Source organism: Amblyomma maculatum, chromosome 5, assembly GCF_055883805.1.
Source record: "Amblyomma maculatum isolate TAMU_Amacu chromosome 5, ASM5588380v1, whole genome shotgun sequence".
In the NCBI taxonomy this organism is placed as follows: Eukaryota; Metazoa; Arthropoda; class Arachnida; order Ixodida; family Ixodidae; genus Amblyomma; species Amblyomma maculatum.
Genome location: NC_139348.1, coordinates 76,032,047 through 76,044,525, shown reverse-complemented (window position 1 = coordinate 76,044,525; position 12,479 = coordinate 76,032,047).

Here is a 12,479-nt window from a genome sequence, read left to right as displayed (position 1 = left end):
GTGGAGGTATTTATCGGCGCCGCCGCCCTGGCGGACCGGCAAACGGCGGTGAACTTAATATTTAACGCCATCGACCGATCGTCGTCTCATCCAAATTCATCACAGTATACATGTGGATTGATCACAGTGCCAGCTCAAGTCAATGAAGGGATAGTGTAAAAGAACACAGTGCAATCCCAAGCAACATAAACAGCAGCTAGGCGGGATTAAAGCAAACACCACGGAAACTAGCACCACGAAACTATAATTATTTAGACAAGATTTCCAAAGCATTTAAAATTGCAAAGGTAACTTGAAAACATCGATTATCACAGCACAGTTAACGAATCCAAATATTAAATGAGGCTGCCAACCGCAAAAGCATGCTAATTCGGTTTCCCACAGAATATTTCCAGCCATGTGCTAATTTGCATCTAATATTGACCAGTAGGCGAAATAGACAAGACAATGTTGACTAAAGTGTATGCCAATGCATTTGGCGGAACATGGTAACAGAACTGACAGTATTGTCCATCATATGCCATATTTTGGCCAACGTCAGTGAAGTGAAGGCTAACGCTGTTCGATATAGCCATCCTTATGAAATGGCAATGCCAATATGGTTAATATGTAAGGTATGCTAGTGTATATCTGACATGGGCGGGGCATTGTAACAGAGCTCACATTTTTGTTCAGCATATGTTGAATATTGGCCAACATCAGTGCACTGATGGCTAATGCTGTCTGTTATAGCTATCCTTATCAAATGGCAACGCCAACACCGGTGATACACCGGATATACAGGCCCATCATTGCCGTCCTCGTATAATGGCACCTCCGACGTTGTGAGAGCATCGGATATGACGGGCTAATGATGTTATCATTATAAATAGGTACGACCAATATTGGTTACTAATGGAATCGTCAGGGCCAGTGTTGGACGTGTTAAAGAACGGCACAACCAATACCAGCCGTAAGATGGCAGCGCTGGGCCTACATAGGGCTGATCTCTGCCAAATCACTGACAATACTGGCTCGGGCTCTTGTGCTGCCTGGGATATGCATACATACGACAGCCGAGTAAAAATGGCCAAACATTTTTTCGCAACTACCAATTCTTGGTCCTGACTTGTTATTGGTGCTCTTTTGTTTACAAATTCATGCTGGCCGTGTTCCTGCTAGAGGTGTGCACGGGCCGAAATTTTAAGCCTGAGCCCTGCTCAACGCTACAAACCCGAGCCCGCACCGTCATGCTATAAATGCAGTTGAATTGATGAAAAAGAAAATAATTTCATATTGATAAGTCTATCCAAGCTCTTAAATGAATGGTCACGTTTGAAATGACATTAATATGCTGAATATCTGTTGCACAGGAAATACAAATAATTTAGTGCTTTAAAAAACAAGTTATCCATTGAATTGAGGCATTTGCGCATATTGGATATTGGAACAGGATATTGAACCCGGTGGCGTTGAAGTTTCTTTCGGTGCTACAACTTGTGACTGGAAAGACTAACACGTTATTTGACAGAAAAACAAGTTTTTGGTACGCAGCTTATTTGCTTCTGTGAAAGCGCGCCAGCTCTAAACCTAAAAATGGGGTTGATTTTGTGGCCAAGTACTAGGTGAGTTCGCCTGGCTCACCATGTGCCGTTCACATGAACATTTCGCAGCAAAGAAACAAGAGCAAGCACTTGCACCGCAAATTGTTTGCGCTATGTGCCACTTCAAATAAGATAATGTCGAGGTGGGAATAAGTCACAATAGGAGACAGCATGGCACGAATTTTGAAACGGATACCTAAACATCAGCTCTGGTGTTACCAAAGCTGAGATGCGAACTCGAAACTAAAAAGCCTGAAAGCGGCCCCTCTGCTCGGTCACTGACGGCTGTCAAAGATCTGTTCACGGCAAGAAGGCGCGGAGGAAAGGCTGGTCGGCGGCGAGAAAGAACTTTGAAGCTCTCGCGTAGGAACGGCGCGGGAAAATGCTGTGCATTCCAGGCGGTTATCGCACGATGGCCGTATTCGCACTTTCGCAGATGTTGCATTTGTTCCTGATCAGGGTGTCCGGAGCCCAGCCCACTCGAGATAACTATACCTTAGCCCGCACCCGGCCCGAGTGAAAGGGCTTCCGAGCGGCCCGAGCCCGCGTACAGCTCTAATTCTTGCCATAATTATAAATCAGGCTTGGGCGTGTGGGTTATCTGCGAATTTTATCCATGGGGGGGGGGGCAGGTGGAGGGCAGTGGTCGTTACACAGCGATGCGCAGTCTCCCCATGTAGTCCGCCATTCCCATCGTCATCGACGTTTGTCAAGCTTATAAGGAGCCAAAGGAAGGCATATGCAAATCAACATCCATAGCATATTCTGTTTATTCTCCACGCCATTGGTCGCTTCGTTCAGCCACCGGTTGTTAGGCCTTTTGTCAGCTGCTGTTTCAACCCCCGATGGACCCAGTTTGCACTCATGGCTTTTATTTTGGTGCCAGGAGTGCGATTCCGTGGCAGTCTTTCACAGTGAAAGCAAGCCAAAGGTTACAGACTACATTTTGTTACCCTCATGTGCAGGCTGCTAGCGCGGTCCGGCTCCCCAAGTAGCACGCCGTCAATAGACCGCCATCAGCCCTATATTGGGGGAAACCGGCCTCAATATTGGGGCCAATAGTTGTGTTTCATTGGGGCGCTACCCATGCCAAGATTTATTCCAATCTACTAGACTGGCTTGCCTACAATGGCCACCAATGGCAGACTACATTATATATTCGCATGCAGACTCACTAAACGGCTACCCCTACCCAAGCATATCCACTGGCTCCTATATAATGTACATCAAGCCACTCTCATTGGCTATCCAATACTTACAACCAAGCCTAATCACTGGCTTTTAATAGCTACTATCCAGCTAGGCTCATCGGCTGCCAAACATCGCCCACCCAAGCTTGTCCACTGGCTTTGTATCATTGGCATCCAAGCAATCCCATTATTGTTTAATGTTGTTTTTGTGACCATTTTTTTATTTGATGGGTGTTATGGCGCAGAGGCAGCTAAGGCCATCATGTGCCAAACATGGAGTTGAGTTTGTTTTTGTGCAGGTATGTTACATGCAGCTAATAATATATATACAGCATCCTGAAAGGATACATGCACTCACACAGAAAAGCCAGAATTCTTTGTTTTATGGATATCTATTAGGTGCGCATGTGGTGCATAGTGAAAAAAAAACAAGTGGCAGAATTCTTTCAGACTTGCAGGACTTCACCTCTGGTTACGTCCATTGACAAGGTGTCGGCCGGTCCCAGGTTGTAGAAGCCGCATTAAAGGTTGCTTCAGGTGTCTGCCAAGCCAGCCTCTCTAGCATGCGCCTTTTGCTCTCAGTTTTAAGGACAGCAGCTTTAAGCAGCCCTTGCCGATGTATGCTCGAGTAGCTTGCATGTCACCATCTTCCTTTCGTACAAACTTCTGCAAGTGAAAACAAAAGTAAAAGACCAGATTATGCAGAACTGTTTTTTTTAGTACAGCTTGAGAAAACTCTTCATGAGCAGCAAAATTTGCCACTGCTACAAAATTAGTTTGTACAAGTCAGTGTGTTGAAATTGGAATTCATGAAGAATGCATTTTTTTCGGTGCAAGAGAGTGTAAGCAAAAGTTTTTCTTACTCTCGGCGTACATAAACAGCAGATCAGCACATTCTAATAATCTTGATTATCAGGTGCCAATGACTGATAAAATGATTAATTTCCAGTTAATACACCGCACTGTATAAAAAATGGATATCTTACTGGTCGTCCAGCACAGCCGCGCATGCAGCGTCAACCGAAGCAGCCCAAGAGGAAATTGGCAAGCAAAGGTCCGTCCTAGTAGTCCCGAGTTTTTACTCCTGCATGGAAGTGTAGCAGCATCGGAGGCAAATAAAGCAACAAAGTCTCTCAAAAAGCTACTGTTACGAACATATATTTAAAATAAAGGGTCAGTGGTACTCACACTGAGCTGCAGACTGTTCCGCGTAATAATCTTGATTATCAGGTGCCAATGACTGATAAAATGATTAATTTCCAGTTAATACACCGCACTGTATAAAAAATGGATATCTTACTGGTCGTCCAGCACAGCCGCGCATGCAGCGTCAACCGAAGCAGCCCAAGAGGAAATTGGCAAGCAAAGGTCCGTCCTAGTAGTCCCGAGTTTTTACTCCTGCATGGAAGTGTAGCAGCATCGGAGGCAAATAAAGCAACAAAGTCTCTCAAAAAGCTACTGTTACGAACATATATTTAAAATAAAGGGTCAGTGGTACTCACACTGAGCTGCAGACTGTTCCGCGAGAGGGACGAGGCATGTCGTGGTTCCACTGTTTATTCTTTGAGAGCTAGCGAAGCTGCAGCACACAATCCGCGAGGCGCGTACCTGCGCTGCTAGAGAGCAGAGAAAAGATCGAAGAGAGAGAGGCTGAGAGCTCGCCGCCGCCAGTCGTGTGAGCGCGGTAGCGCTGTCCGCATGATTTCATATGACACCGCCAGTTGAAATTCCGCCGGGGGTGACTGGTCGTTGCTGAGGCGTGGAACGAAGGATGCGTACGCTGCACGGCGAAGGCTGGCGGCGCTGCATCGCAAATAGCCGCCTGTCTAGCACTGCTAGAAAGAACGTACCGTCTTTGCCGAAAGTACACAGGCTGCCCGATTTGCTCCTTCGCCCTGTAGTTAAGCGTTTTACAGGACATGTCAAATTATTATTCACCTGTGCGGATAAAAACCCATTACTCTTACCTGTAAAGACAATTTTTTAGCTTTTTAAATAGGGCTCCAAACACGGTTGAAAAGGAAACCCAGCAGCCAGGTTACTTTTGGCAAAGAGGGCACGTTTTTTTTCTAAATTGTTAGAGCGAATGAACGTAATTTTTAGATTTAAATACCTTCGGTCTGGTTGCAATGTGCTTTGATAATATTCCTAAAAAGCATGGAGAATCTTCCCAGAACACTGCTAAGGAACAAGCATTTAAGCGGGTGATGTTAGGCCGACTTTGCATTAATATTCGAAGGCAGGTCATGAGAGTTATACGCGCTTATACAGCTTTCGGACAAAAATAATTTCCTTGAAGAGCTGCATGACCCGGCTACAATAATTTTATAACAAATATATCGGTGGTGAGCAAGGAATAATGTTTTTTTTGTTTCTGTAAAACAAAAATGTGCATTGACACTTATTTTCAGTCCGCAATTGTGGGGTTTCTAGGCTTCAAGCTTCTTCAATACTTTCTCTTTTAACTCTTTACCAGGAAATGTCAAGTCTGAACTAGTTAACAGCTGCCACGGCATGTACACAACTTGTAGTAAAATGTTTGTAGTGTGAAGGCTGTTGAACATCTGAGAAAGCTAGATTTTTTCTCTGTCAGGCGAAGGTAGAGAAGGTAAGAAAATAATGCTTTTATTTTTTTTTGTGGGGGGATATACCTTTTGACTATAAGCTATCCTGCATCAAGAGCCTAAAGGGTTTGCTCATTATTCGTATCTTGCTGAAGCATTCAAAGCAGAGCAAGCCAGCATATAGGAATCAAGTGAAAGTTTATGGCTGATGTTTATTACAAAACAAAATATGCTGCAGCTAACCCGTCTTCTGTGCTTACAAGACCAGCTACGGCGGAATACAGTCGGTGCTGGCGCCTCATTGTGCCAGCGTACATAACGAAACGGTGCAGCATTTGCCTTCACTTACACAATCTCTTCGACCTCTGCTTCCCAGAATTTGATCTTTTCTTTCACCACGCATATGAAATAATGCATGAATAAAGCATTTATGTGTCTATTTCCAGTTATGGACAAACGTTTTCACGATGCAGTTGTAAATCTTCATCGCAACAAATTAAGTCGGGCTGACATTCTATAGTATATTCGTTTTGAAGGTGCTTGGTCTTACTGGCCTACTGCAGATTTCAGAAGTGTATATGCTTGTATACTGCACCGTATTATGATTCTATACATCGGCAGTGACCGTTGGCAGCTTAAAAAATATACGCGTCTGTTTTGTTTCGATTGTATTGAGAAGGGCGACGAAGTATGCTTAAATTGTTGATGTATGAGTGGCCTCACTCATCATGCTGAAGACGTATAGAAGGTATGGTAGGGCCTGTAACTGCTGCGCATTCCACCTCTGTACTAAACTTCTTCACAGTTCAGAACAGCGCAGCAGTCGGGAAATTCTAAGCGCTTCGTAGACGGCATAAGCCACGCGTCCGGCTCGACGGCAACATTGTACGAAACATGCCATGCTTGCATGCATAGTGCCACCCAATCATTCATTTCGGGGCTTTCTAAATGTTTTGGCAAAATAATCTCTGCCTTTATCTCATGGCATGGGTCAGTCAAAAAAAATAAAGCCTTACGCCGGCAGGGGTTAAGCCACGGAAACAATGGGGGAGGACCCTACACCAACCGTGCCCTTACTACCTAAGCAATGTTTCTTGAATAAATGTTCTCTACTACTGTTACTATATCATTGACGATGTATAAAACATACTTGAAAGCCATCGCGAAGGACACGACAGTATTGTTCGGGACATTAAAAATATATCAGGATATATAGGTTGGGAATTGATCATTAATATCTGCAAGCCAATTCCGGCCAACACGTCACGTGATGTACAATGTTTTTCAGCTGTCAAAACTCAATGGGCAATATCGACCTTTATAACCCAGTCATATTCCTTGTTGTCCCCAAAACTGGCGGGGCCACATTGACCACTGTGTCCCAAAGTGTATTCAATGTAGATAAGCCAGCTATACTAAAAGGATCATGTCAATAAATGCATACAATGATGCGTGCAATGTTGGCGAGCCATCGCTGCAGCCCATAAAATATCGACCACTATAACATAAGATGGATACAGTACTGGGAAACCATCTCAACTAGTAGTAAAATATTGACAATCATATCGCAGTAAACATTTCTAGTTGACAAGCCATCAATGATGGCAAGAGAATATTGAATAACCTATGTAAAGATGTATGTTATTTAGGCAAGCCATTACACTTCCTAAGGCAACATCGACCACTGTAATTGCAGATATACAGAGCTGGGAAGCCAAGATGACTGGCGGGAGGATATTGACCAATGTATGCCAACATACATTCGATGCTGACGAGCAATCAATACTGCCATTGTAATATTCACCATTGTATGCTGTGATAGTTGCAATCCTGGCCACTCGCCACAGCTCACTGGGCTGTAGCGCCACACCAACACTCGGTGATTGTCGACGGTGACAAAGACGGCAATATTGCCCACTGGTGGGCAATATTGCCCACTAGAACCAACAAGTATACATTGTTGGGAAGCCACTAAGACCGGTGGGATAACATTAACCAATATATGCCGACATATAAATGTTGACAAGCCAGCTATACTGGCAGGACAATATTTACCATTGCATGCCATCATCGACCCTTTTATCTGCAGATATACACAATGTTGCTAAGCCATCAGAATTAGCAGAGGGATATTGACCAATATATGCCAAGATATATTCGATGTTGACAAGCCACCAATACTGAGTGGACAATATTTACCAATGCATGCCATGATGTGTTTAATGTAGGTCAGTGTCCACCACTCATTGGGCAACATCGGCCACTAGAACTTAAGATGCAAACAATGTTGGCAAGCCACTAAGACTGGCGGCATGATATTGACCAATGAATGCCAATCTATGACAAGCCATATATACTGGCAGGGAAATATTTATCAATGTATACCATGATTTGCGAATTATAGGCAAGACATTGCCAATGACTGGGTAATATTGGCCATCATATATCATTGTGTATACAATGTTGACAAGCAATTCTATACGCAAGGTCATTATTGCTGATGAATGCCAATCATGGGGGAACATGTAAATAACTGGTTCAAGAGTGGTCAACATTATCGCATGGCTGTACCATTATTGGTAGCGCATTGGTAATGCCGGCCTACTGGTGGACCAGACGTCGCCAATCAATTTCCAATATCGGGCAGGTCACATGTGCTACCTGGGTCCCGACATCAGGTAACATCTGTCAGGCGCGCATGGACAGGGGACTGCAGGACAGTGGGTCACGCGGGTCACGCGGGTGCCTCGCATTGAATATGTTTGTGAGCGATCGTTCTTCAATCCTGTCTTTAACGCGCTGTACCAATTAATCATGTAGGTGTATGCTGTGCTTCGCTACTCATATTTGTCCCTGTTCCAGATAGTACTACAGCATTTTAAAGCTTACGGTTGTTTCATTTGCCGCAATATGCGAAGGTAGGCGACCATGTAGGTTGCGAACGGTAAATCGCCATTTATGCACAACGGTAGCGGATTTTTCTGGGACTGCCCTTCGCATGTAAAAATGCACACGTTTCGCATTTTATTTTGATTGTGCGCATTAGAATGTATAATTTTTGATTGGACTATATGATGTGAGATGTAACCGAATCGGCGAGCTTCGCGCTGAAGGTTGCTTAGGCAAAACGCATGTGTTCGGCCACCAGTGGTTCATGTTCTGCTTTCGTTTGCCGTTCCTTAAGAGGAGTGTAAGTCCGACTATAACAGATGCTTGGGCGAACTGATAATCCATGAGTGCAGTAAGCGAAACAAAAAAACTGGTACTTAAGCCACTTATATATATATATATATATATATATATATATATATATATATATATATATATATATATATATATATATATATATATATTGCGCTTTCTGCATTCAGCAATACAAGTTATTTCCTTATTTCAGAGAGCAGTCGGCATGCAAAACGGTTGACGTAATACATTTTTGCTGTTAGTATCTGCCCGCGATACAACACAATTTCATTACATGCTATTACCTGGCCTGAACGGCTAAAAGCTCTTTCACACGCTCTGAATATATAGAAATAGAACAATAGAATATACTTTTATTCAGCTGCTACTGTGTTAATATTTGTTCAAAACTTAGCAAAATATAGAAACTGTGTTGTGTCCTCCAGCGGTGGTTCTGTTGATAGGGATCTTCACAGTAGAACCAGAAGACATGAGTTCGATCACGGAAGCTATGGCCGCTCTGCGATAAAGATGAAGGCGCTTCTGCAGTGTGCGATGTAAGCGCATGTTAAAGAACCCCAGGTATGTATTAAATTTCCGGAACACTTCACTACGGGGTTCCATATAGCCGATGACACGTTCGGACGCTAAACTCCATATACCACCTAATAACTGAGTTGTCATGTTTCAGCTAGCAGTTCTTTGCTGCTGTTTCTTCCTGTGGCATGTACGACAATGTACGTACAGGATTTAAAAAGAATATATCCTGCTTGAAATGCAGGCGCTTCGGTTTGATAGGCACTAGATTTTCCAGGGATAAAATGAAATTATACTAATGTAATTATGTTTAAAAAGCGCCACAAAACTTGCCTAATGTTGCTTGTCGACTCAGATGCGCACACCGAGATAATTTTGGTGTTAATGACACACACCACGTAAACGCCCGCACAGCCCAATTGGTGAGGTTTGAAAGACTAACGTGAAGGAAGAAAAGCTCACTGAAAGTGAAATTATGTGAGAGTCGTACGCAAGAGTAATGCTTGAAATTGTTCACAGATATTTTCCTGTCAGTAAGGCACCGAAACGGCAGCATATAGCGCAGTTGTATGCTGAGCACCAAGCACAGATAAAATGAATGTTAAAATAAATGCCGCTAATAAGTAGTCGATTTTTACTCTATAACAATGCAAATATACATGCTTCAACACAATCTTGCCGTGAACATATTTTTGGCAATGCTGTCTAGAACCCGAACACTAGCTAAACATGGCTACCGGGAAGGCGCGGCACCGCAGTCCTTAAGAAAGTGCCCGTGTGGCGGCGTCCCCATCGGCGAAAAATGGCCGTTACCGGGAGCAGGTAAAAACTCTAGTCTATAGCTACTGTCAAAGAAATGTGCACAACGCTGCAGCAAAACAAAATGATATCGAAAAGTTGTGCATTCGCGAGTGGAAGAAGAAAAAGAAGTCGAAACAATTAACCTGGACACTCAAGCGTTTCGTGGCCCGAAGACTGGTCCCCCCTCCTCCGCATGATTCCGTTTTCTCAACGATATAGATGGATGGATAGAATACAGGAGCGTTCCGTTTGAAACGGGGTGGTAGCAGTTCCTATCATGCTCATTTTCCCCCTATACCCTAACTATTGTTTTAGTTTGGTTAACTATACCATCATTCTATTGAATGATGGTATAGTTAACCAAACTAAAACAATAATTATGGTATGGGGGCTATTGAATGAATTTTAGTTTCTACATTACTAACATTAGGTCAATTTTCCGCTTTTAACCCACTAATCTTCTAATCGTTTTTTGCCAGCTTCCACCGCAGGTTCAATCACCCGGCCACTGGTATCTCTAGACCCCAGAGCTTCATGAAGAGTGACTGCACCTGCATCGACTTCTGGATGGATAACATTATATTCGAGCATGATATGGTCAATTGTTTCAGTGGAATTACCACATACTGCACATGCGTCATATTCAGGGTTAAATTTCTTTTTGTAGCAGCGTGTTCTAAGGCACCCTGATCTAGGTTCAAAAAGTAGGGCACTGCCTCCGGAGTTATCAATGAAGGCTTCCTACCTGATCTGGCATATAATAAGACCAGCGCAAAACATATGGACAAAGGAATAAAAAACCGAAAACGACAGGACAGGAAAGGATAGACGCCATCGGAGTTCTGGGTTTCCAGAATACAGCCGGAATTGATGCGGAGTCGTTTTTAGAGCTCCTTAGGTTCTATCTCACATCCACCGTGGTGTCTTTAAGCGGTCGATTTTATGTACAAAAGTCTGGGGTTTGCATAGGGTCGTCTGTCGCCCCAGTTTTGTGTGACATGTACTTAAGCGCTGTGGATAGAAAAATGCAGGGAAAGCTTTTTGATAAGCATATAATTAAGGTGTACAATTATGTTAATGGTTACCTCGTGGTTTTGGACAGGGTCGCAGCCGGTCGGGTAAAGGCGACTGTTCATGAAATTGCCGATCTGTTCACAGCCTCGAAGAAACAACCAAATTCCGCATCTAGACCTGCGCCTTCTTTTTAGCGAACCCCACTTTTGCTGGTCGTATAGCGTAAGGTCGAGAAAGAGCCTGCTTCCTTTTGATAGTGCGCACACAAAGCTGATAAAACGCACGATAGTGACAAATGCGCTCCAGACTTCCTTTACTAAGAGTTGTGATCACATGGCGTACTCCAGCTTTGACAACCAAGTGCAACGCTTTATCGCGCTGGGTACCCGCCTTCTCTGATCACTAATCTGTGCGAGGCAATGCTGCTAAAGTTAAAAGAGAAGGACAAGAAAACGAAAGAAAAAGAGAAAGCTGTGTGGCAGTATTCCCCTACCCGAGCAAGGTGTCACACAATGTTAAAAAGATAGCTGGATGGTACGTTGTGCGGGTCATCTTTTCAGCCCTATGCAAGCTCTCGAAGATATGTGCATTGATTAACATACCTAGACAGGCGGCATGCACTACTAAGCATGCAGAAGGAAACACCAAATGCAAGACCGGGGTGGTTTATCAGGTACCCCTCACATGCGGTAAAGTGTAAAAGGGCAGGTGTTTTAATGTTAGGGCCAGGGAGCACATCCTCAATGCAAAAAAAAAAAAACAGATGCGAGGAAAACGTTTCAGATCACTGTAACCGGTCTGGCCACAAATGCGAACCGATATTAGCCAGCATGAGGTTCTGGGGGCGGCTAAAGCAAAGCTGAAAGGGAGGTTATCGAGGCTGGTTTCATTGCTAAGGCGTTCGACTCTTGTGTCAGAACTCCATCGATTTCATTGCACGGAAAAGAGATGCATTACCTGGATCATAGCTAAACCACTTTGTTTTAAGTTTATTTGGATATGCGCGTTGTACATTTCTGCCTGTCCATACTGCTATTTATCGAAATGTAACCTGGTTAGTATTAGTGCTTTTGATCTCCTACTTCGCTTTGTTATCGTTGGCTTCACCAACGATTGTGTAATGTGGTATCTTTTTAGGTTGTGACCCTGCCTTTGCTTCGCAGTTGTTTGAGCATTCACCTGATAATTCTCAATTTTTTTGTTTTTCGTTTTTTCGTCTTTATCGTTTGTTTCTGACAACGACCCTGCCACGCCGTTGTTAGCTTTTTCATCTTGATTATCCTTCATGTGTCTTGCAGTAATGCTACGTTATCTTCATCTCGGTTTTTGCTCTCTGACACTCGTGCCACAAAGATCGGTTTGGAGGGTGTCTTGATGCGGTTTATAAAAAGATAGCGCTGTGCACACAGGACATAATTTACAGCATTTTATTTTCTTTTCGCACCTCCCAGTGGGCACATGGTCTGCATTTTGGCTTATATATTTTGCCGGTTTTCCCTGAGAATAAACAGTTAGTAGTCAGCACCCGTCATGTCGTTTTCGGTTTTCGTGTTTCTTTGTCCGTGTGTTTTGTGCTGATCTTATATTATTAATGAACCAACTGGCCC